The 23,683-nt window shown below is 39.1% G+C and overlaps 1 long non-coding RNA gene across 4 annotated transcripts in view; it reads left to right on the top strand.

The window, feature by feature from the left end:
• The window catches only part of LOC111094009, a 156,768-nt gene that overhangs the window by 51,165 nt on the left and 81,920 nt on the right, over positions 1 to 23,683 (top strand). For 3 of the 4 annotated variants that reach the window (XR_005384397.1, XR_005384395.1, XR_005384396.1), the window contains exon 3: positions 596 to 742. This is a non-coding gene — a long non-coding RNA (uncharacterized LOC111094009). Of the gene's footprint in view, positions 1 to 595; positions 743 to 1,336; positions 1,963 to 23,683 lie in introns of those variants that run through there. The other variant, XR_005384398.1, reaches the window with a different exon arrangement.

Here is a 23,683-nt window from a genome sequence, read left to right as displayed (position 1 = left end):
AGGGACAATTATTTAAATATCAAACATTCAAGATGAAGCGTAGGTCAATTCAATATGACAACTGTGTATTGAATCTTTGGCATATCCCAGGACCCATAGTATAGACTGGGGAAGGAAAGAGGCATAAGGCACAGCTCTTCCTCTAGGTGTGTTGAAACCATGACTTTCCCTATAGATTGCCTAGGGATATATCTTGAAGGCAGGGCACTCAAGTTCCAAGCATTTAGAATCTGCAATATCAAGAATAATCAGACTGAAAACAACTATGCTAAACAAAATCAGATATTCCTGAGATGCCTCACATTAATAATAAATGAAGGGAAGTTAAAAAAACAATAGTCATTGTGAACCTTAAATTCTGAATATCAATCAGATTCATGTACTTTCAAAACCCTTGTCATAAGCACCAGAATCAGCACAACATGAACTTGATAGTACAAGTAGCAGTTCTGTGTTAATTTCTGGACCTACTAAACCAGAGAATTATTTTTTTGATGGTGGCCAAAGGTAATATAATTGTGTTTTGGGGACAGATTTGAATTAGGTGGATCTTGGTATGACATTGTTAAAGTGTATTAAATTTGTACCTTTTAAGATTTAACAGATAAGACAAGCAGAGCAAGAGTATTCTATTCCAGTGGTTTTCTGATTGGATCCAGATGGAAATGCTCAGGTGAAACAGTCACTCAATGGACAGGATCTTTCAGGTTGCTGAGCATCTACTTTGTGTGGAGAAACAAAGGTAAGTCATGACTGATGCCTTCAAGAACTTAAAATTCAGTAGCGTAGACAGATTGATGTGTGAGGAGTCCAGCTCCAGATTAAAAGCATAGATGTGATTCTTTAGGCCTGGCTAAAGTCAATTACAGAGGCCTTCTATGGCTGGCCTCAGGGAGAAGTTGTCCTCACCATGCCCGGCTTGGGGCACAGCCAGGGCACAGAAGTCTGCAGGGAGTTGCAGTCATGATCTTTCACATCTTTATATTCCAACCTGCAGTACCTTCATTCTTGGTCTCTTCACTGGGCCCTTCACAGAGTCCTGTAGCCTGCCCCCCACCCCCACCCCCAGCTGCTCTTACAGGAAATGAGGGGGAGAACCTTGAAGACACTTCCCTCCCATCATTAGGCTCAGCTCATTTCTAGCCCACCTTGCTTGCCCCCTGCATCCCATGTCAGAGTCCATAAAACAAAACTCACGTGACAGAAGGACCCTCTGGTCTGCACTGGATAACTCATGTACCATTCTGTGGGGCCAAATGGAAAAGGAGTTGATGACTTCTACTATTGCAGTAAGTGATTAAGGGCTTGATGCCTTCATTTTTGTCTTGTTTTATAGGCTGCTTCTACACCTGACAGCTCAGCTGGGTCTCTCCCAGCTCAGCTGAGCTCCCCAAAATGTGGATACAAGTACAACAGAGTGAGAGACATATAAGGGCATGGCAAAGAGCTCTGAGAGTCCAACAAGTGGAGAAAAGGGACAGCCAAGGAGGTTATAGTTCAGTGTGGGCTTATAGGTGTGTGCTGGAAACAAAGATACTCCTGGCCTTGGGGCTTAAACTCCACAGCCCATCAGGAACCTGCAAAGAGACCGTGTGGAAGACATCAGCAAGTGGTGGCAGCAGTGAGGCTGGTTGCCTAGGCAGGGGCCACCTGCAGGAACCTGGACTTCATTCCCCCATGGAGTTCCTGAAAATAGAAGAAAAACAGATTCATCTATTCCCATTTGAAATGATAAGATTTACAAAAATAGTACCTCTAGAGGCCACGTTATCATTACCTAAAATACCTTCACCTTCCTGTCATCTCTGAGTAGGACTGCTGCTGCTTGGCTTTAGGAGACGTTAGAGAATAAAGTCCTTGCTCATTCACTAGCTGCTTTGTCGATTTAGTTTTCAGCTTGTCATGTTTGGATCATTTGGCTGACAAATTTATTTATTAAAAATAAAGTGAAATTTGTCGTGATTTTATTGACCATGCTGACAATCAGACTGTCCCATTAACAGCAGAAAGGTCCTTCTTCTGGGCAAACAGGACACTGTGACAGAACCTCCAAGTCCCAAACATATTTATCTACTATGGCATTGTACGCTGTGGACACAGGCGGGTGGAACTGAAGGAGCCCTGTGCTAGACTCCAATAAGAGACAATTGACATGGTGGTTAAGGTCATGGGCCAATGCAGGCTTCCTAGGCTTCCAGCCCCACCAGTTACTAGCTGTATGAGCATGTAACAATGTTACATGCTCAGTGTTCCTCAGCCTCAATTTCCCCCTTCCGTAAATGGAGATAATACTAGTACTTACCTCATAGGATTGTGGAGATGATTATGTGAGTTGATCAGTGTAATCCGGTCTTTAGAATGGGCTAGAAGAAAAGAGACAGGTGGTTGCAGAAAGAGTTTGGAGAGACAGACCTCTGTGTGTTGGGTAGTGGCTCAGCACCTAGATTTTTAGAGCTAGAAAAGTTAGCAGTGACAATAGTCAGATTGCTGGAGGCGAGAGGAGCTGGGAGGGAGGGATAAGGAGTGAATATCATTTGGATGATCTGGACTCTTTTCTTAAAATGTCAGGGTTTCAGGAGAGATGGGAAAATAATTACAGCTTCCGGAAACAGTGCTATTCAGAAAAGATTAGGACAGAAGAGGCTTGTTTTGAAGACAAGAGAGTAATGATCAAATGGAGGTAGATTTACTATGTTAGGGAACAAGAATAATTTTAAATAACAATTTTTAAAAGATTTTCAGTTTTTTTATTATTTTCAAAATTTTTAGCGTGTATGTTTTCAAACATACACAAGAGTACAGACAATCTATAATTACCCATCACCCAGCTTTGGATAGTTACTAGTATTTTCCAAAATTTGTTTCATCCGTTCCCCACACAGGGAAGAAAAAGTTGCCAAAACATTCTGAAACACGTTCCAGATATCATGCATCATGTCACTCATAATAATGTAGTATGCACCTCTACACTGATAAGGACCTTTGTTTTCATAACCATAGTGCTATTATCAGACTAAAAAAAATAACATCAACTTCTCACTGTCATCTAATAGCCTATATTTGAAATTGTCCCCAGTTGTCTCCAAATGTCTTTCCATATAGAGCGTGCTCTAATTGGCATCAACATGAGTCTGTATGCTGCATTTGGTTATGATTTCTTTTACATCTCTTTCAATCTGCAACAGCCCTTCCCGGACAATCCTTTTCTCCCATGCCATTTATTAGTTGAAAAAACTCAGCCATTTATATTGTAGAATGCCTCCCATTCTGGATTTGACTGATTATTTCCTTTTTGTGTCATTTAATTTGTTGAAAGGCAGGACGCCTGGGTGGCTCAGTGGTTGAACATCTGCCTTCAGCTGGGGTCATGATCCCACAGTCCAGGGATTGAGTCCCACATCGGGCTCCCTGCATGGAGTCTGCTTCTCCCTCTGCCTCTGTCTCTGCTTCTTTCTCTCTCTGTGTCTCTCATGAATAAATAAATAAGATCTTTAAAAAAAAAACTTGTTGAAAGGCAATGCATGATGGTATAGATTCTGAGATGAAATATTTTTCGCCCTCTGAGATGGAAGCAAGAGAAACAAATGATTGATATGAAGAGGGGAGCATTGTGCATGTCACGTCAAAGGGCTTACATCACTTTGGCGAAATGGAATGTGAGCTTCTTGTTGAACAAAGAATAAGAGGGGCTGTGACCAGGAGTTGAGGGCAGAACCTTTGAAATACAGTGTGGGGAATGTGACTGGGAGTCAAGTTGGGGTGTATTAACTGTTTACCCAGGAATAATGAGAACGAAACTGAGGTTGATTAACATTGCTCTGTGTACAAACAGTCCACCTGTTTTCTTGGCTTGCTTCATCACTAGTTGGTGGACTCCAGGATTAGGGTGTACCAAGGGTTGATGAGTGCCAAGATGGGACAGTTGAAGAATTGGACAGATTTGTAGGAATCAAGGGGGCAGCTGAGCAAAAGGCTGAAGTGGACCAGCTAGGAAGGATTTTGTGCTAACAGTGCTGGTGGGGTATGCAAAAAGAGGAAATGAGAAATATGGTAGCCGGAAGGTCTCACAGTTTGTGGAATGTCTTCAGATGCATATGCAGCTGATGGTGGGTGACTGAAGCTATGGGTAAATGATACAAGGATGAAAGGAAAAAGTGTGGGCAGCACAGACCTAGGCCCCACTCTCACTTTGCTACTACCTTGTTGCGTGACCTCAGGAACATTGTTTAATCACTCTAAGCTTCCATTTTCTCTCTCATAAAATGCATTCATCAGTATAAGCCCTGACAATTTTGTTTTCTAACAAAAGTGTTGTAGTGTTAAAAACAAAAAAAAAAATATTTTATTTATTTATTTCAGAGAGAGCGAGAGAGAGAGCAATCATGAGCCAGGTGGAGAGTGGGGAGGGGCAGAGGGAGAAGCAGACTCCCCACTGAGCAGGAAGTCTACCAAGGGGCTCTCTCCAAGAACCCTGAGATCGTGACCTGAGCTGCAAACAGATGCTTAACTGAGCACCCAGGTGCCCCCTGATTGAAACTTTGATAGCTGAGGCATCCATTTAAAAGGGGCATCCAGGGGATCCCTGGGTGGCGCAGTGGTTTGGCGCCTGCCTTTGGCCCAGGCGCGATCCTGGAGACCCGGGATTGAATCCCACGTCGGGCTCCCGGTGCATGGAGCCTGCTTCTCCCTCCGCCTGTGTCTCTGCCTCTCTCTCTGTGACTATCATAAATAAATAAAATAAAAATTAAAAATTAAAAATAAAAATAAAAAAATAAAAAAAGGGGCATCCAGTTCAAAGATGGCTGTGTATAAACACATTGCCAGCCACACAACTAGTAAAGAGCCACGTCATCTCCCCCAGCAAAGCTCCTTTGTTTAAGTTTGTTAATTTTGATAACAGACCATTTGGGCCACTTTTTTTTTTTTCCTCCCTCTCTTTAAATTCCTGGTCTTATATTTTAAATACACCAGGAAACAGTGAGCCCACCACCCATGAGCCCCCACTGTGGACCCCAAACCCCAATAAAAGCAGAATCTCAGAGCACGTGCACTTTCTCTACCTGTGACCTCCATGGGTGGCTCTAGGTGTGCTGTGTAATTTCTAGGTTTTATAAGAAATAAACCTTACTTTTTCAAAGTGTCCTAATGGTCATTGCTGAAGGGCATCTTACAATCATAAGAAGAAGTGATGTGAGAAAAAAAAGACAAAAGAAAAAAAATAAATTTCCTTACAGCCCACTGACATGTCCTTGAAACAGGCAGATTGACCTTCCTTTATGAATTCAACTGCCTTGATGTTGACACTTTGCTAAGGGCAAAAGGCAAGCTTAGCCCAATCCCCTAGGACCCTATAAGTCTACTTTAACATATAAGAATTCCTTTAGAAATTTCCCTTATCTCTACCCCCTCCCCAAGATGTATGTTGGCATTTGTCCCCCAAGCATATGGCCCACTGATATACATCTGAAGCGTCTCATGACTGGGGTTTTACTAGACAGTAATAAATGACCTTTTCCTAGCAACAGCTAGCACCTTCAAGGTTCTGAAAACCTTGACTAGAGACTTACACTCTCTCTGACCCTCTCCCAACTTGAAAGTATGTAATGGGCCACTCCTCACAACCCCAATGCAGCTCTTCCTGCCCTTAGGTCCTGTCCCTGTGCTTTAATAAAACCACCTTTTGGCACCAAAATGTCTCAAGAATTCTTTTTTGGCCATCAGCTCCAGACTCCAACATTTTCTGCATCAGAAGCATCAATAGCTCTGACCTAATAAGCACTCACAAACAGCTATTTCTAGAATTGAGGAGGTCAGGGAATCATGAGGTCAGTGTGTCTTGCATCCTAAAGATGTAAGCTGTGGGGCAGCCCGGGTGGCTCAGCAGTTTAGTACTGCCTTTAGCCCAGGGCATGATCCTGGAGACCCGGGATCGAGTCCCACATCAGGCTCCCTGCATGGAGCCTGCTTCTCCCTCTGCCTGTGTCTCTGCCTCTGTGTGTGTGTGTCTCATGAATAAATAAATAAAATCTTAAAAAAAAAAAAAAAGATGTAGGCTGTGTGTTTAAGGATTATTGTCCACTAGAAAGTCCATTAGTACTTTTGGAGAGAAATCCAGTAGATTAAAAAAAATTAATAACTCTAAATAACAATTATCCGTGCCAAATTAGGCAATTAGAAATATAATAAAGCTAAAAAAAGACCGTTGTTTTCACACCTATCCTCAAACATACATACAATGCACCCATCCACATGGTATTCATGCCTACAAGCCCTTCATGTTTTAATGTGTTCCAGACAGATGATCATTGTTTTATAATCTCCTCTGATTTATAACCATGCAGTCAATAATTAGGTATTCTGGCTGGGTGAACCAGATATTCATGAATCTAATCAAGGCTGTTTTTAAGTAAAACACATTGAACCAAGCCTGCTTTCAGATTCCATTCTCCTATCTTTCAGTATTCACAGTCTAACTGAGAAATTCAGAAGAGCCTGTTTGTGGTGAAATTTCGCTGAATATCAGCATATATGGGAAGCTACCTCTGATTAAGATAAACAATGAGCAGAATGCCTTGTTCTTTGGAAAGAGTTAATGGGGAGTAGTGAGATGAACTCACCAGTTTCCAGCTCAAGCATTTTTTTGAAATATTGAAAGACTGATCTGCAAGTTTATGAATACAAATGTACCCGTCAGTCATCTCATAAGATTCACAAATGGCCTTGGCTGCCACTAAGTGGGTGGGAGGAAGAGAGTGCTGCTGTGTTTATGTGGTACTCGGCATTATACTGATGAAAAATGCTGGCAAGGAGCCATGTTTTCACATACTTGCGAGAATCTCCTGCCTGTGTTTTATCTTTGGATGTTACCATGGCTACTGATGGAAAGAAATGAAAACCAAAAGGTGGAGGGAGGTAGACCGATTAGGGGGTGGAAGGAGTACAGAAAACAATCTCAACAGCCAAGCATCTGGGAAGATTTATTGTTGAAGGTCTTGATTGCCTGTCCTGCTGCATATACTGTATATTCAAATATCCACTCAGAAGCCAGTTACCTTTTTGAATAAAGCTCCACAAAGGACACACTGGAGATCACTTGACCTGCTTCTTGTGCAACTGTCCTTATATTTCTTACAGAGTGAGTTAAGAAAGTAAGGAATCTTACCTTCAAATCTCAGCTCTGCACTTCCCAGCTACATGGCTTTGGCTGAGTTATTTCCCTTCTTATAGTGAGCCTCATCAGGTTCTTAGGGGATCACAGGTGTTAAAGTACTTAGCACAATAGCCTGTATACTAAAGAGCACTTTGGGTCAGTTTTTATTCTACTGCGTATAAAGTTGTATATGGGTTCGTTATGACAGGTCAATGCAATCCACTTGTCTGTTTCTCAGTCTTCAGGGAATTTCATGGGTGGAATCTATTTCATTAAAGTGATGTATTATGGCTAATAATAGCTGGTGAGCAAACTGTACTTCCAAATTATTTATGGGCAATTCTTGCCCCTCTGGTCAAGCCTAGGTGAGGAACAAGGCATGCTCTATCACTGCTGGCTGCAGTAGCCCTACCTTGTCCTGATACTTTTTTCAAGTTGAGTATAAATAACAGTTTTATAAATGGAGACATCTTTTCTTGGAACATCTTTCCTGTTACAATGTTCTGTCTCCTCTCTGATGGAGAAGAAATTAACAATATATATATTTTTAATTCATTTACTTATTTGGGAGAGAGAGATTGAGAGACCACAGAAGAAAGGACAGAGGGAGAGGGAGACAGAATCTCAAGCAGACTCCTGCTGAGTGCAGAGCCTGAAGCGGGGATTATCTCATGACCCTGAGATCACAATCTGAGTCAAAATCAAGAGTCGAATGCTTAACCTACTGAGCCACCCAGGTGCCCTGACAATGCTATTTAAACCTAGTTTCCCTTTCAGTGGTTCTGTCAAGTGGTTAGTTAATTTTGTTATGGACTTAAATCCATTAGGAGGATTGTTTCTATTTAAAATTAGTGAAAAGATCCTTTCATAAAGTAAAGCTTGCTTTGGAGATGTGAATGCTTAACTTCCTTCATCTCAGTTTACTAGGTTATAAATGTGGGTCTTCATTGACAGTACTAAGTTTTCAGTACTAAGTGCACGAATGAACTCTGTCCAATGTCTTGATCATCTTGTTAAAATAGGCACAGAATGTATTCTCCTTCCCTTTACTGGAGGAGTTATCCAATGTTGTTTGATATTTATAGGTGTCTTACATTTTTGGAGAAGTAATCTAAAACATTTTGGAGAGTAAGAATTCATTGCTTCTATATATGTTTCCCCCTTACATGTGATAAAGGTTATTCTTCATCTTTCTATACTGTCTACATAATTGCTGAATTTTCCAGCTTAGGACAGTGTTTTCCTGACTGTGGGAAACCCACAACCCATTTGTGAGCCAGGAAATAAATTTGGTGGTGGCTACAAATATATTTAAAAAGTGAAATGGAACAGAATAGAAAATACCAGAGTACATTATACATGGGAAGGTTAAGTATTGCTTCTCAACATTTTACTTCAGTTATATATTTATTTATACTCTCATATGCAGATTGAGGTAGAAAAAAAATTGATAGCCACTGACTTCAGAGTTGTAGTCTAAGGCTAGTGGGGATGGAGAATGGAATGAGGCAAGTTTAGGCTTTTATAATGAAATTTTCACCTATCTTATGGAGTGAGAATGTATGATATCTGTAGTTCAGCAATTCTTTTTGTATTAGAATATTTTTTTAAACATTTTATTTATTCATGAGAGACACAGAGAGAGAGGCAGAGACACAGGCAGAGGGAGAAGCAGGCTCCATGCAGGGAGCCTGATGTGGAGCTTGATCCCAGGACTCTAGGATCAGGACCTGAGCTGAAGGCAGATGCTTAACCACTGACCACCCAGGTGCCCCTGTATTTGAATATTTTTTAGACTTCCACGTTCCTATCAGAAATGCTGCCATCTAGCTAGTTACTGAGGCTTAAAATATCAGGGTCCTTTTTGTCTTCCTTTCTTTCTCTCTTATTTTTTTCTCTTTCTCTCTTTCTCTTATTCTTGACTTCACATCTGTTGCTGGGTAACTGCTCTGTCCCCTCCCTTCATTTCTGAGCCCTGGGGAAGTCCTGGCTACTATAACAGAATTCTCACACCTCCACATTTGCTGCCCAGTGGAATTCCAGATCATCACTGTTATGCTTAAAAAGTTTAAGAGCTCCCCTGATACTTAGTCACTTTCAAATGTGTTTCCTGATATTTAAGGGCTTCATGATAATAATACTCTCTTACTTTTCCCATCTTCCTTGTCCCTTCCTCCTGGGACCTACACTTCAGCCAACTGGAACTTCTTGTTGCTTTCTACTCTCACCTGTGTAACTTTTCTCCACGTTGTTCTCTCTTCCTGGACATATATTTTCCATCTGTCATTTCCCTCTTTTGCTCCCAATTAACTAAATTCATAGCTTTATGTCTTATTCATATTCATGCCCTAGTGCTTGACTTGTTTCTCCAGGTGGAAACATCCTTCCCACATTTAAACTCATTGCATTTTACCTGATTCACCTCAAGGATGTGGCTTTAGTTGCTCATGTACAGGCCTGCTCTGGCTTTAGATGAAATAATCTCCCCTCTCCCCATTTCCTATTTATTACAGTGTCTTGAAACTAGTAAGTGTTAATACATGTTTGCTAGTAAGTTATAAACTGACACCCTTAAGGTAGTGTGTTTTGGGTCTGAAAGGGTTAAATCAGCTTCCAGAATTACCTCAGATAGTTCTAGAAATTGTTCTTTGTATGGGAAGAAAGAGAACCATAAAAATCTGGGAGGAACTGTTCTTTCACCTGCTTTCAGACACCTAAAAACACTGACAACGCTGCTGCCTGACATATTGATTCCTTTCTCAACCCCTTGACATGAATACATAGTGACCAGTCAGTGACATATCCTTAAACATCGTGATAAGGAGCAACCTGCCAGAGCCAACAGCAGTGCTGCAAATTTCAATGTTCTGTCTGCCTTGAACCTTTTGTGTTTTGGTTAGAGGTTTTCAAAGTATTGTCCCTGGATTAGTAGGACCAAGATTACCTGGGAACTAGTTAGAAATGCAGATTCTCTACTTCACCCCACAGCTATTGATCAGAAGTTGTGGCATGAAGCTCAGAAATCTGTGTTTCAATAAATCCTCTGAGGAATTCTGGTATGTGCTGAACTCTGAAAACTTCTGATTCACACCTCTCTCTCTTCTCTTACCCTCACTCTTTTTATAACTTGCATGAACCCTTAACACCATCACAAACTTGGGAAAAGCATTGAGTCACCCATCTCTAATCATGAATGGTTATGCATTAGAAAAAAAAAATCCAAACCAGAAAACAAAACAGTATTGCAACTATACGAAGAATAAGGAAAGCCAAAGTTCATGGAGCAAAATTAGACACATGTAAGCAACCTATCTCATCATCCACCAGATTTTTAAGTTACTAGAAAGTCTCTTCAAAATCTTCCTTCTTCATTTTCCTTGATCCTGGCTTTCTTTATGTAGTACCACTCAAGATAAACTACTTCTCACTCAGCACTTTTCCTGCATATTCCCTAGCTATGAAGCTGAATTCTGTTCTCCATTGCTAATTTGTAGACTATCAGCAGCATTTTAACTTGGGCGGGCTTCTGTTGACTTCCTTAGGGGTCTACTTTGCAATTAATATCATTGTTGCTACAAGGAAATGTAGTCTCTTTCAGAAGTCCAAATCACAAAGCACTGAAATGTGGCAAATTGGTGCATTGGGAACTTCCTGTGCGGGGTTGGGGGGTGGGATGGGAGTGGGGGGTGGAAGCTATTGTGCCTATCAAGTTCTCAGTTCCTGCATCAGATGTGAAAAATTGGCATCAAAGTATATCTTTCACTGAGAATCTTGACTAGACACAGGTAGAGCTGAGTGGGCAATAATCCATGTCAGCATTTTTAATTTTTATTTTATTTTTGTAGGTGCAGAGAGATGTTAACTGCCTCTTGAGTGGAGTTAACTCAAGAAATTTCACTTTTGAAGTTTTTCCCTTTAAATTTAATCTTTGTATCTTAGTAAATCATAAGGGCCTCTGAAAGGGGCAACATTTTCAGGTCTTTTTAGTTCCTTTTCTTTTTTTTAAAGTAGGGTCCATGCCCAGCATGGATCCCAATTCAGGTATTGAACTCACAACCCTGAGATAGATACCTGAGCCAAAATCAGGAGTCAGACCCTCAACTGACTGAGCCACCATTTTTAGTTACTTTTAAGCCTGAGTTTTTTAAAAGAGGGAGAAAATGTGAAGAAAGTGGACATCTGAGGTAGGGGATACATTGTCTCAGGGCCTTTGCTCCTACCTGTTGTTCTCTTTACCAGAAATACTCTTTCCTTAAATCTTGGCTTTCCTTATTCTTCGTATAGTTGCAATGCTGTTTTGTTTTCTGGTTTGGATTTTGTTTTTCTAATTCATAACTACCTCTTTACCAGGAATATTCTTTCCTTAAATCTTAGTTGGGTCCTATTTAATCATTTTAGATCCCGCTTAAAAGTTGCCACTTTAGAAAGTTCTTGCCTAAGTCCTTTCTCTCAGCTCTCACATCTTGTTTCATCTTCTTCAAAACATTTATCTGGGGGCACCTGGGTGGCTCAGTGGTTGAGCGTCTGCCTTCAGCTCAGGGTGTGATCCCAGGGTCCCAGCTCAGGTTGTGATCCCAGGGTCGAGGGATCAAGTCCCACATGGGGCTCCCCTCAGGGAACCTGCTTCTCCTACTGCCTGTGTCTTTACCTCTCTCTGTGTCTCTCATGAATAAATAAAATCTTAAAAAAAAATGTCTCTACAAAGAATATTACAGTTGCCCATGGGTTAAGAGGTGAATTCAGTCAAACACTAACAGAAAATCTTCCAGGAAAAAAAGAGAATTTTCAACTCATTTAATGAAACTAACAAAAATTTAATACTAAAACCTTATGGGGACATTATAAGAAAGGAAAATCACTGGCAAATCTTGACAGGTATTGGGGAAGTATCCTGAAAAACAGAGAGAACAACAATTTGATATAAAATATAAAAATGATAATATACAAAGTAATATAAAAATTGAAAAAAAATTGATATTATATTAGGCTAAACTTGTTTAATTCCAGGAGTGTGAGATTCATTTAATATTATTAACTCAATCAGTCAATCAGTGTAACTCACCACATTAATATAGAAAAACATGAAGTCAATTAAACAGTTGCAGAAAAGTATATGATAAAATCCAGTACCTATTCATAATAAATCTCTTAGCAATATATGAATAAAGGGAAATCTCTTAATCTAATGTATGCCTAAAAAAGCTGACAGCAAAAACATAATACAATTTTTTTGGATATTAAGCATAAGAAAGATACCAGCTATCACCACCTCTATTCAATATTTTACTGGAGAGCATAGCCGGGTTTATGGGGGTGGGGGGGTGGAATAAATCAAGAAAAAGAAACAAAAGGTGTAAGGATTAGAAAGTAAGAAATAAATGATCATTAATCATGAATGATGTGATTGTGAGTAGAAAATACTAAGCACTGTACAATAAATAACTTGAATTAATTAATTTGGCAAGTTTTTTGATAGAACAGTAAAAATCAATTATATTCCTATATTGTACTATTGTATAGGAAAGTTTTTAAAAATTGCATAGCCCAATGTGGATCGGCAGTGACAGGGTTTCGGGACTTCTCCACAAATTACTCTGGACTACAAGTGTCTTCCATTATATCGTTTTACCTACCTTATAGGGACTGTCTTTTTCTGCATGTAGCTGACATGTGGGGAGAGAGCATGAGGTCATGGCTGGGAGGTCTTTATGGGCCAGGCTTGGAATTGACAATATTCCATTGACTACAACACAGTGATTGGCTGTTTGGCTAAGAGGGAAAAAAAATGAATTTTGATCTACATGTAGCAGTTTTTACTATAACTTATGCTTATAATTTCTTTATTAGATAGATTATCTGTGGGTATCAGGGAGAAAAAAACATATTGATTCCTGAATGCTTTGAAGAAAGAGAAACTTTTTCCTGGCTCCCTGCCTCTACATCACTTCTCCCATAAGACTCTAATTCCAGTTCTAACAATAACCAAGTTTTCGGGAGGAGGTGAATGAATTTGTGGGCTACATTCTTTATTTCAGAAAGAAAGGAAAGCTACTTCTATGTGATAGTTACTATGTATAGATTTGGTTCATTGGATAGTAATTCCACAGTGGCAGAAACATGGATGAATGTGTTGCTTTGTTTTTTTTTTAATGTCTTGAGACTGCATTTGCAGAGTGAAACCATATGTTACCTATTCCTGCCTCTAATACTGAATGAATTAGCTTGTGATAGCGTTTCCTGAGCTAATGAGGCAAACATTTTCTTGGATTCAGCTGGAGAAGAAATCTTTATTACTGTTGCTTCAAGCATAAGGAGAGCAGTGAGAATAACATTATCAACATTTGGTGAAGTAGCCATCATACTTAGGGAGATAAGTTTTTCAGGAATAACCGTATTGAACAGTAAGAATGGAGAATTGTCATTTTGTGGTAGTCACTACAAAAATTATTGAGCAATTTAAACAGTCTTAGAATGGGAGAGAGAGAAGAAAATGGTAAGATGGAGCTCAATAAAAGAAAATCTATATAAAGCTTTGGAAATAGATTGTTTAATAAGCTATTAGATTTCAGTCTTATTTTTTAATCTCTGGGTGTAGCTTATTTTTCTCATTTTTGAAATAAAGGTGTTGGAATGAAAAAAATCTATGTGATCTTTCCTAGTTTTAGAACTACATGATTCTTGGTCAGTGTTCCAGTTAATAAATGAGGGAAAAACAAAAATGATATGGATTGTTAATGTTACTTATGAATAAGCTGGTTCATTAAAGCTGGTAGACTGGGGGATGGCCATTTATTACATCTACAAACCCTCTATTTGAAAATGAATCAGAATGTGGCAGTTTTACACTGCTGGCACACAGGTTGGAGGTCAGGGCCACAAAGCAGCTGGACGGTATATCCTAGAGAAGGGAAATACCCAGTGAGGAGGGAACTACAGATAAGGAGCCCTAAAATATGTGTATAATTTCCCCTAAGTATTCAGCCAGCTTCTCAGCTGCACTTGTATGGGGTGAATCTCAAAGAAAAAACAGAGAAATAACAGCTGGGAGTCGAAAGAGCTGAGTAGAGATTTCAGCAACAATTAGGTACTGGGAAAAAAAGAGATTCAAGTTTGTGTCCCCCAAGATAAACATCTTGGTAAATCTTCTGACCTTAATATTGGGACCCTGGAGGCTCTAGAAGTAATGACCACATTTCAAAAGTCAAGCATGTTTTAGGAGTTTTGTACCAATAAGAAGCGAAGCTAAAGTAACTGCGCTCTCATACAACCTAAAACAAAGGCTTGGCAGGATCAGGGGATATGCTGGTATGCTACCTGCCTGTACAACAAAATGAGACAGCAGCAACCAGAACGGAACAACAACAGAATGAATAAACAAAAATCGCAACACACAAACTCAAAATCTTAACCTTTTTTGGAGAAATATATAATCCAGGTCCTGAACAGGATTTTATCCACAATATCAAGGAGGTGATACACATTTATGAGGCATACTAAAGGGAAAAGCAAGAGTTAAAACACAGATAGCAAAAAAAGGTACATGGGTGATAAAGTTATTCGAGGTATCAGATATAGTTAAAATAGCTGAGTAATATGTTTAAGAATATGAAGAAAAAGATGGACAAAATAGTAAAAAATATAGAGATTTTAGTTTTTTTTTTAAAAAGATTCATTTAGAGAGAGAGCATGTGCACATGAGCAGGGGGAGGGGCAGAGGGAGGAGAGAGAGAATCCCATGCAGACTCCTCGCTGAGTGCAGAGCTTGATGTGGGACTCAGTCTCAGGATCCTGAGATCATGATTTGAGCTTAAACCACGAATCAGATGATTAACTGACTGAGCCATTCATGTACTCCCAAAATATGGAGATTTTCAACAGAGAATTGGAACCCATAAAAAGAAATAAATGAATATTCTAGAACTGGAAGATAAAAATACAGTGTTTGTAATTAAGAATTTCTCTGATGGGTATAACAATAGACTGGAAACAGCAGAAGATAAGATATAGTGAACTGGAGGATATGTTTGGTCTAAATCCTATTAGATGTTTCTTTGTGGAAATTCATGAGCTAGTTATAAAATATCTATGTAGCTAAGACAATTTTGGAGGATACCTCTATCAGATAGCAGAACTTCTTACAAGGCTACAGTAATTATTATTTGATATTGGTACAAAGAAAGATCTGCATGCAGTAGACACTTGACTTATTATAAAAGTGGCACTTCAGAGAATGGTTTCTCCATTGGATAGTGCTGGGCCAATTTGAAATTCACATGGAAAAAAATGAAACTTGATCCTCACTGATATAATAGAAAAATTTAATACCATGTGGAAGGCATATCTTAATATGAGATATAAAAAATAAGAAAGTACTTAGAAAAAATAAGAGATTATTTTTGTCACTTCGATATGCAAAGATTCCTTAAATAGGACACAAAATCACTGAAGAGAAAGATATATTAAAATTAAGAACTTCTGTTCACCAAATGACATCATTAAGGGAGTGAAAAGGCAAGTCACAGACTGGGAGAAGATAGTTATAATACAAAAAAATGCAAAGGGCTTATATTGGAATACATAAAGAACTCCTACAAATTTATAAGAAAAGGTAATTCAAGGGAAAAAATATTTGGAGACTTGAACTGACACTTTACTGAAAGGATATCCACAGGGTGAGCAAACATTTGTTCTCAACCACATTTTTTCATCAGGCAAATGTGAATTAAAACCATAGTGCAATACCATTATGTGTCTACCAGAATGGTTGAAATGAAAAACTATCACTTCTAAATATTAACAAGAACATGAGTAACTGGAAGGCTCATCACTGCAAGTGGGAAAATAAATAGATAAAATCACCTTGGGTGAGTCTTTGGTATTGTACATGTTGAATAAAATATGCCCTATGATCCATAAATTTCACTCCTGGGCTTGCTTAGGATAATGGCGATCTAGTAACATAGAAGTACTAAGATACATGATAGGAACGAAGGCTACAAGAATGTGGATAATTCCAGTCATCATAAGCAACATTAGAAATCCATTCTACTTTCAGATCTTGAGTTGATGTGTACCTAACCTTGAGAATAAGTCTCATCATTCAATTTGGTCGACCAAAGAAGCTGCCCAATTAGGTATGAGTTATTTTCTGAACTCCCATTTTGCTTGATGACTACATAGCTAAAGGCAATTTTATTGTCTAAGAATATTCTAGATCATAAGTTTATGTTGATTTTTTTGCCTTTAAAATTTGAAATATTTTATTTTTGTTTGGAGCAAAGTCAGAGATTAATTACAGATTATGTATTTTAGTGTAGGGTAGAAATCCTTATGGGAACTGATGAAATTGGGTGTCTTAGATCCATCATGGTAAATAAATTTTTTTTTATTTTTATATTTTTTAAAGATTTTATTTATTTGAGAGAGAATGAGACAAAAAAAAATCATGAGGTGGGGGGCAGGTTGCAGAAGGAGAAGAAGCATTTATGGGGCTCCATCCCAAACACAACAGGACTATCACAACCTGAGCCAAAGGCAGATGCTCAACTGACTGAACCACCCAGGCACCCCTATATCAGACTTTTAACAATTCATTATGAATACTTGGGAAGGTCAGACAACCGTGGTAAAGTCTGAGACACATTCTGATATGGGTTAGCTTGGGAAGGCCCTGTGATCATACAAGAATAATCGTAATGGTGCACATTTAACAGACACAGAGGTTGTTAGGAATTGCTATTAAAATTTAATTGGCTTCACTCTGGGTGTAATTAAACAAATAATGTAATGGTTTCTGTATATATAGATTTATGAGAAAATAATTGGATGATAGTTTATATTATTAGTCCTATGTTCCTTTATATCCCTGACAGGCTATGAATTTCTTTGAGGCTCTGTGACAAAAAAACAAGCAGCTAACTGTTGAGAGGTAGACCCAATTAAGGCATGTTGATGTATTGAAGTTCATTCTAATAGTGGGATCTAAGGCCAAATGGCAAACTCAACAGTTGGAAAGATTGTCAGCCATTACAATTGTCTGATAATAGCAAATAAAGTAATTTAAAAGTTTGCAAAAAGGAAGTATATATAGAGAAGGACAAAAAAGGATTTAGCCATTTTAATAGTTTAGTATTAAAACTAAATCCCATGCACATTACACAGGAAAACATGATTTCATGGGTATATACCCTGGAATTCAAGAGCAGTATTTGCGTTTACAGAAACTCAATATGGTTCTCTCCTAAGTAATGCTAAGTTTGTTTTTTATTGATGTCTTTTCTAGTACATTCAGTCTCCTGGATATATATTATGTAGATGCATGTCTACTGGTGTCTTTTTTGGAAATGTAACTTGTTCTTGCCAAGCATATATCACTGTATGTGACATTTATTTTAACAATATATGATATAATCATAATGTGACAATGTAGAGTGTCAGTTCAGAAGTATAGTATAATGTAAGACTCATAAGTTTTCTTGAAAAAAATTTATGAGAACTCAGAAGAGTTTATAGGAGTTTGTTTTATGTAGATTGTGGATCATTAGGACTATGGGTAAAATTTAGGCCAAGTAGATTAAACTTTTCTGAAGAATTGGATTGTGTTGATTTAGAATATTGTAAGTCTGTTCTTTGAGAGTTTTGAAAACTTTATTCTATTTTAGGATTCTGTTCATAACTGCTTAAGTATTTCACTTTATAAGGTGGATTTCTCTTTTACTAGTGATGAGGGAACGGAAAGTTAGCTGAGAACAAAGCAGAAGCTGAACACCCCCCCACCACCACCACCAGGAGATAGATGTGTGTGACATTCCTCAGGCACTTCTGGCTGCCCTAAAGCTAAGGAAAGGAAAAACAAATAGTGAACTTATAGAGATCACAATCCTGCAAGACAAAAGTCTCCCTCAGTTTACAAATGTCTTACTAATTTACAAGAACAAAGCATTTTTATCAATAAACTAGCTTCCACAAGGAAATGTATATACAATTAAATGTCCTTATTACCTGCAGCCCATGACAGATACTTGAAGTGGGCAGACTGTCACATTCCTCCAGGAAGCTCCCAACTGTTTTCACTTGAATGCTGGACAATGGCAAGACCTCCGGTATCTTGCAGGTCCTCTTTAGTATATGAAAGTTGTCTTGAAAACCTTTTCCTCCCTTCCTCCCCCAGCTCCCAAGTATATAATCAAGCCCAGGGCAGGAGCTCTTCCTGCCCACAGGTCCTGTCCCCATGCTTTAATAAAACTACCATTTTGCACCAAAGTTGTCTCAAGAATTCTTTCTTGGTCATTGGTTCTGGACCTCACCTCACCAAACCTCACCTATATTCCAAAACACTAGTGAGTGTTGAAGATTTTCCCAGATGACAAAAACATAATTCATAATCATTTGGTAACAGAATGTTAGCCAATCTCACCAGACTATTTTCAGCATTATTAAGACATATTGTAAAGGCTTGTGATTTGGGCCAGTGAATGAAATCCATTTGTAAATGGTCAGATAATTCTAAAGATAGGGGTTCTGATCCTTTTCATATCTCTATAGTTTTTCTTGGGTTATGATACTAATGGACAAGGGAAGATTTGGTCACCAGTTCAGACAGTGGAGGCTGAGAAAATTAAGGCCATTCCACCTTAAGTTCAGGGTTAGCACAAGTACAGCCATCCCAGGCCCCTGTGAATAAGAGCTGAAATTTACATTACTTTAGTTACAGGAAAAAACAGCTTATAGCTTAACACCCTAGAAAGCCCCATATCAGAATGAGAACAGAGCTTAATGCCCTTGAAAGCCCCATATCAGAATGTAAATAGAACTTGGGAAATTCCTCCACCCCTTCTGGAGGTTCCCTAGACCAGCCCATAAAACTAAGCTGGAACCCACCTCGGGGTCCAAGTCCCTGCTCCGCTGTGTCGGGTATACTTGGACCCAAGCTCGAGCTTGTAAATAAACCCTCGTGTGTTTGCATCGGTGTCGGCTCCTTGGTGGTTTCTCGGATACATAATCTTGGGCACAACAAGACTTTGTTAAAATTTTGCTACCACTATTTTTGGTTGGCAAAATAGGAAGTATCTGAACTCCTTTCTTCCCATGGACATACTGAATGTACAACTAACAACTAACATGAAGCAGCACCCTCTGAAAGAAATCTAGAAATTAGCAGAGAAACTCTTACACATCAGGTTGATGTGGTTTGGAGTGTTGGAGTTCAGAGCCAATGGCCAAGAAAGAATTCTTGAGATGTCTTTGGTGCAAAAAGGTAGTTTTATTAAAGCAGGGCAGAAAGAGCTGCACTGGAGTCGTGAGGAGTGACTGTTTATATAATATTTTCTATCCTATGGAAGGGAGGGTGATGTGAGGGCTCTAGGAAATTGAGTCTATAGGTTTTTGGAGATTGCTTTTTATTTGCAAATCAAGACAATTGCAAGCTGATGGGGATTCATTATCTTGCATGACTGTGATTTATCTCAGTAAACCATTTGTTTTTCCCTTTCCTTTGTTCTAGGGCAGCCAGGAATGCTTAAGGAATATTTCACACATCCTATATGGTGAGGTGGGGGGTTGCAGGGTGTTAGCTTGTGCTTTGCCTTCAGCTAGTCTTCTCCCTCATCAAGGGGAATGAGGAAAATACATTGAAAGGGTAGAAAAAGGCTGCAGCACATGCTTGCCATAAACCTCATTCCTGGTATAGAGCCTTATAAATGGAAGGATAACTCTCAACTCCCAGCTTTTCCCTGAAAGGTGAAGAGTTTGGACCCAATATTTAGTGCTCTAACTTTTAAAATTCCCACCTGAGGGATGTATCCCCCAAACACTTAGTTCTCAATCCCAACAGGGCTTCTGTCCACATGACTGACAAAGCTTAGCAAACAAAGAAACAGATCTTAGTGGGCACTAGGAGGTTCACCAGGGCTATTCCCTCAGGGCTCAGTGGGAGCAGACAAAAAATACCTACTAGTCTTTTGCTGAAAGGGATCTATTTGTACATATTAAAAGTTGCTGCTTAAGGATATACTTGAAATTTAGTGTGCATCCAGGAAAAAACAAATATCATCCTCCTGGGGACCTGGGAAGCCATTAGATGCATCCTCTGACTGTTCTCTCTAGCCTGCTTTAAATTACCAGTATCTTGTACATAAGGTCTAGCATCTCAGCCTTTGAGGCTGCCACCCAGGGGCTGGGCCGCTACATCTCTTGGCTCTGATAAACAGTGAAGCTTGCATTCACAAGTCCCATAGGACTGTAGCAAACCAAGGAGCAATTCTTTTTTTTTTTTTTTTTTTAAGCATAGAAACCACTTTTATTAGTTTCTGGTGGCTGCTGTAACAAATTGCTACAATCCTCGTGGCTTAGAACAAAAGAAATTCATTCTTTCACTGTTCTGAAGGCCAACAGTGTGAAATCAAGGTGGCTCCAGGGCCACTTTCCCTCAGAAGCTTTAGGGATGGATCTGCCCCTGCTTCTTGCAGACCTTATGGCTCCAGGATCTTCCCTGTATGTTCACACTGCCTCCTCTGTGTGGCTTCTTTTTAAAAAAATTATTTGTTTTTATTGAAGTTCGATTTGTCAACATATAGTATAACACCCAGAGCTCATCCCATCAAGTGCCCAACTCAGTGTCCATCACCCAGTTACTTCAACCCCCTGTCCACATCCCCTTCTTCAACCTTTTGTTCATTTCCCAGAGTTAGGAATCTCTCACAGTTTGTCTCCCTCTCTAATTTACCCACTCAGTTCCCCTCCTTTCCCTTATAATCCCTTTCACTATTTCTTATATTCCCCATATAATGAAACCATATGATGACTGTCCTTCTCCAATTGACTAACTTCACTCAACATAATACCCTCCAGTTCCATCCATGTTGAAGCAAATGGTGGGTATTCATCCTTTCTGATGGCAGAGTAATATTCCATTCTATATATAGACCACATCTTCTTTATCCATTCATCTGTCGATGGACACCGAGGCTCCTTCCACAGTTTGGCTATTGTGGACATTGCTGCTATAAACATTGGTGTGCAAGTGTCCCAGTGTTTCACTACATCTGTATCTTTTGGGTAAATCCCAGTAGTGCAATTGCTGGGTCATAAGGTAGCTCTATTTTTAACTCTATGAGGAACCTCCACACAGTTTTCCAGAGTGGCTGCACCAGTTCACATTCCCACCAACAGTGCAAGAGGGTTCCCCTTTCTCCACATCCTCTCCAACACTTGTGGTTTCCTGTCTTGTTAATTTTCTCCATTCTCATGGTGTGAGGTGGGATCTCATTGTGGTTTTGATTTGTATTTCCCTGATGGCAAGTGATGTGGAGCATTTTCCTCATGTGCTTGTTGGCCATGTCTATGTCTTCCTCTGTGAGATTTCTGTTCATGTATTGCCCATTTCATGATTGGATTGTTTGTTTCTTTGCTGTTGAGTTTAATAAGTTCTTTGTAGATCTTGGATACTAGCCCTTTATCGAATATGTCATTTGCAAATATCTTCTCCCATTCTGTAGGTTGTCTTTAGTTTTGTTGACTGTTTCTTTTGCTGTGCAAAGCTTTTTATCCTGATTAAGTCCCAATAGTTCATTTTGCTTTTGTTTCCTTTGCCTTCATAGATGTATCTTGGAAGAAGTTACTGTGGCCAAGTTCAAAAAGCTTGCTGCCTCTGTTCTCCTCTAGGATTTTGATGGATTCTTGTCTCATATTTAGATCTTTCAACCACTAAGTTTATCTTTGTGTATGGTGTAAGAGAATGGTCTAGTTTCATTCTTCTGCACGTGGCTGTCCAATTTTCCTATCACCATTTATTGAAGAGACTGTCCTTTTCCAGTGGATATTCCTTCCTGCTATGTCGAATATTAGTTGACCATAGAGTTGAGGGCCCATTTCTGGGTTCTCTATTCTGTCCCATTGATCTATGTGTCTGTTTCTGTGCCAGTACCACACTGTCTTAATGATCACAGCTTTGTAGTACAGCTTGAAATCTGGCACTGTGATGCCTCTGGCTCTGGTTTTCTTTTTCAGTGTTCCCCTGGCTATTCCGGGTCTTTTCTGATTCCACACAAATCTTAAGATTATTTGTTCCGACTCTCTGAAGAAAGTCCATAGTATTTTGATAGGGACTGCACTGAATGTGTAAATTGCCCTGGGTAGCATAGACGTTTTCACAATATTTATTCTTCTAATCCATCAGCATGGAATGTTTTTCCATCTCTTTGTGTCTTCCTCAATTATTTTCAGAAGTTTTCTGTAGTTTTTAGCCTATAGATCCTTTACCTCTTTGGTTAGGTTTATTCCTAGGTACCTTATGGTTTTGGGTGCAATTGTAAATGGGATTGATTCCTTAATTTCTCTTTCTTCAGTCTCTTTGTTAGTGTATAGAAATGCCACTGATTTCTGGGCATTGATTTTATATCCTGCCACATTGCCAAATTGCTGTATGAGTTCCAGCAATCTTGGGTGGAATCTTTTGGGTTTTCTATATACAATATCATGTCATCTGTAAAGAGGGAAAGTTTGGCTTTTTTTTTTTTTTTTTTTTTTTTGCCAATTTGGATGCCTTTTATTTCTTTTTGTGGTCTGATTGCTGAGGCTAGGACTTCTAGTACTATGTTGAATACAGTGGTGAGAGTGGACATCCCTTTCGTGTTCCTTATCTTTGGGGAAAGGCTCCCAGTTTTTCCCCATTGAGAATGATATTTCGCTGTGGGCTTTTCATAAATGGCTTTTAAGATGCTGAGGAATGTTCCCTCTACACTCTGAAGAGTTCTGATCAGGAATGGATGCTATATTTTGTCAAATGCTTTCTCTACATCTATTGAGAATATCATATCGTTCTTTTTTTCTCTCTTGTTGATGTGATCTATCACGTTGATTATTTTATAAGTGTTGAACCACCCTTGCATCCTGGGGATAAATTCCACTTGGTCATGGGGAATAATCCTCTAAATGTACTGTTGGATCCTATTGGCTAGGTCTTGTTGAGAATTTTTGCATCTGTGTTCATCAGGGATATTGATCTATAATTCTCCTTTTTGGTGGGGTCTTTGTCTGGTTTTGGAATCAAGGTAACGCTGGCCTCATAAAACAAGTTTGGAGATATTCCCTTCCTTTCTATGTTTTGGAACAGGTTTAGTAGAATAGGTATTATTTCTTTAAACGTTTGATGGAACTCCCCTGGGAAGCCATCTGGCCCTGGACTTTTGTGTCTTAGGAGGTTTTTGATGACTGCTTCAATTCCCTTGCCTGGTTATTGGCCTGTTCAGGTTTTCTGCCTCTTCCTGTTCCAGTTTTGGTAGTTTGTGGTTTTGCCAGAAATATGTTCATTTCTTCTAGATTGCCTAATTTGTTGGCTTATAGCTGCTCATAATAAGTTTTTAAAATAATTTGTATTTCCTTGGTATTGGTTGTGATCTCTCCTCTTTCATTCGTGATTGTATTAATTTGAGTCTTTTTTCTTTTTAATAAGGCTGGCTAGGGGTTTATCTTATTAATTCTTTCAAAAAACCAACTCCTGGTTTTGTTGATCTGTTCTACAGTTCTTTGAGTCTC

The sequence above is a fragment of the Canis lupus genome, chromosome 35 (assembly GCF_011100685.1).
Source record: "Canis lupus familiaris isolate Mischka breed German Shepherd chromosome 35, alternate assembly UU_Cfam_GSD_1.0, whole genome shotgun sequence".
In the NCBI taxonomy this organism is placed as follows: Eukaryota; Metazoa; Chordata; class Mammalia; order Carnivora; family Canidae; genus Canis; species Canis lupus.
Note: the sequence above shows the minus strand (reverse complement) of the source record. Positions and strands in the feature narration are given on the sequence as shown.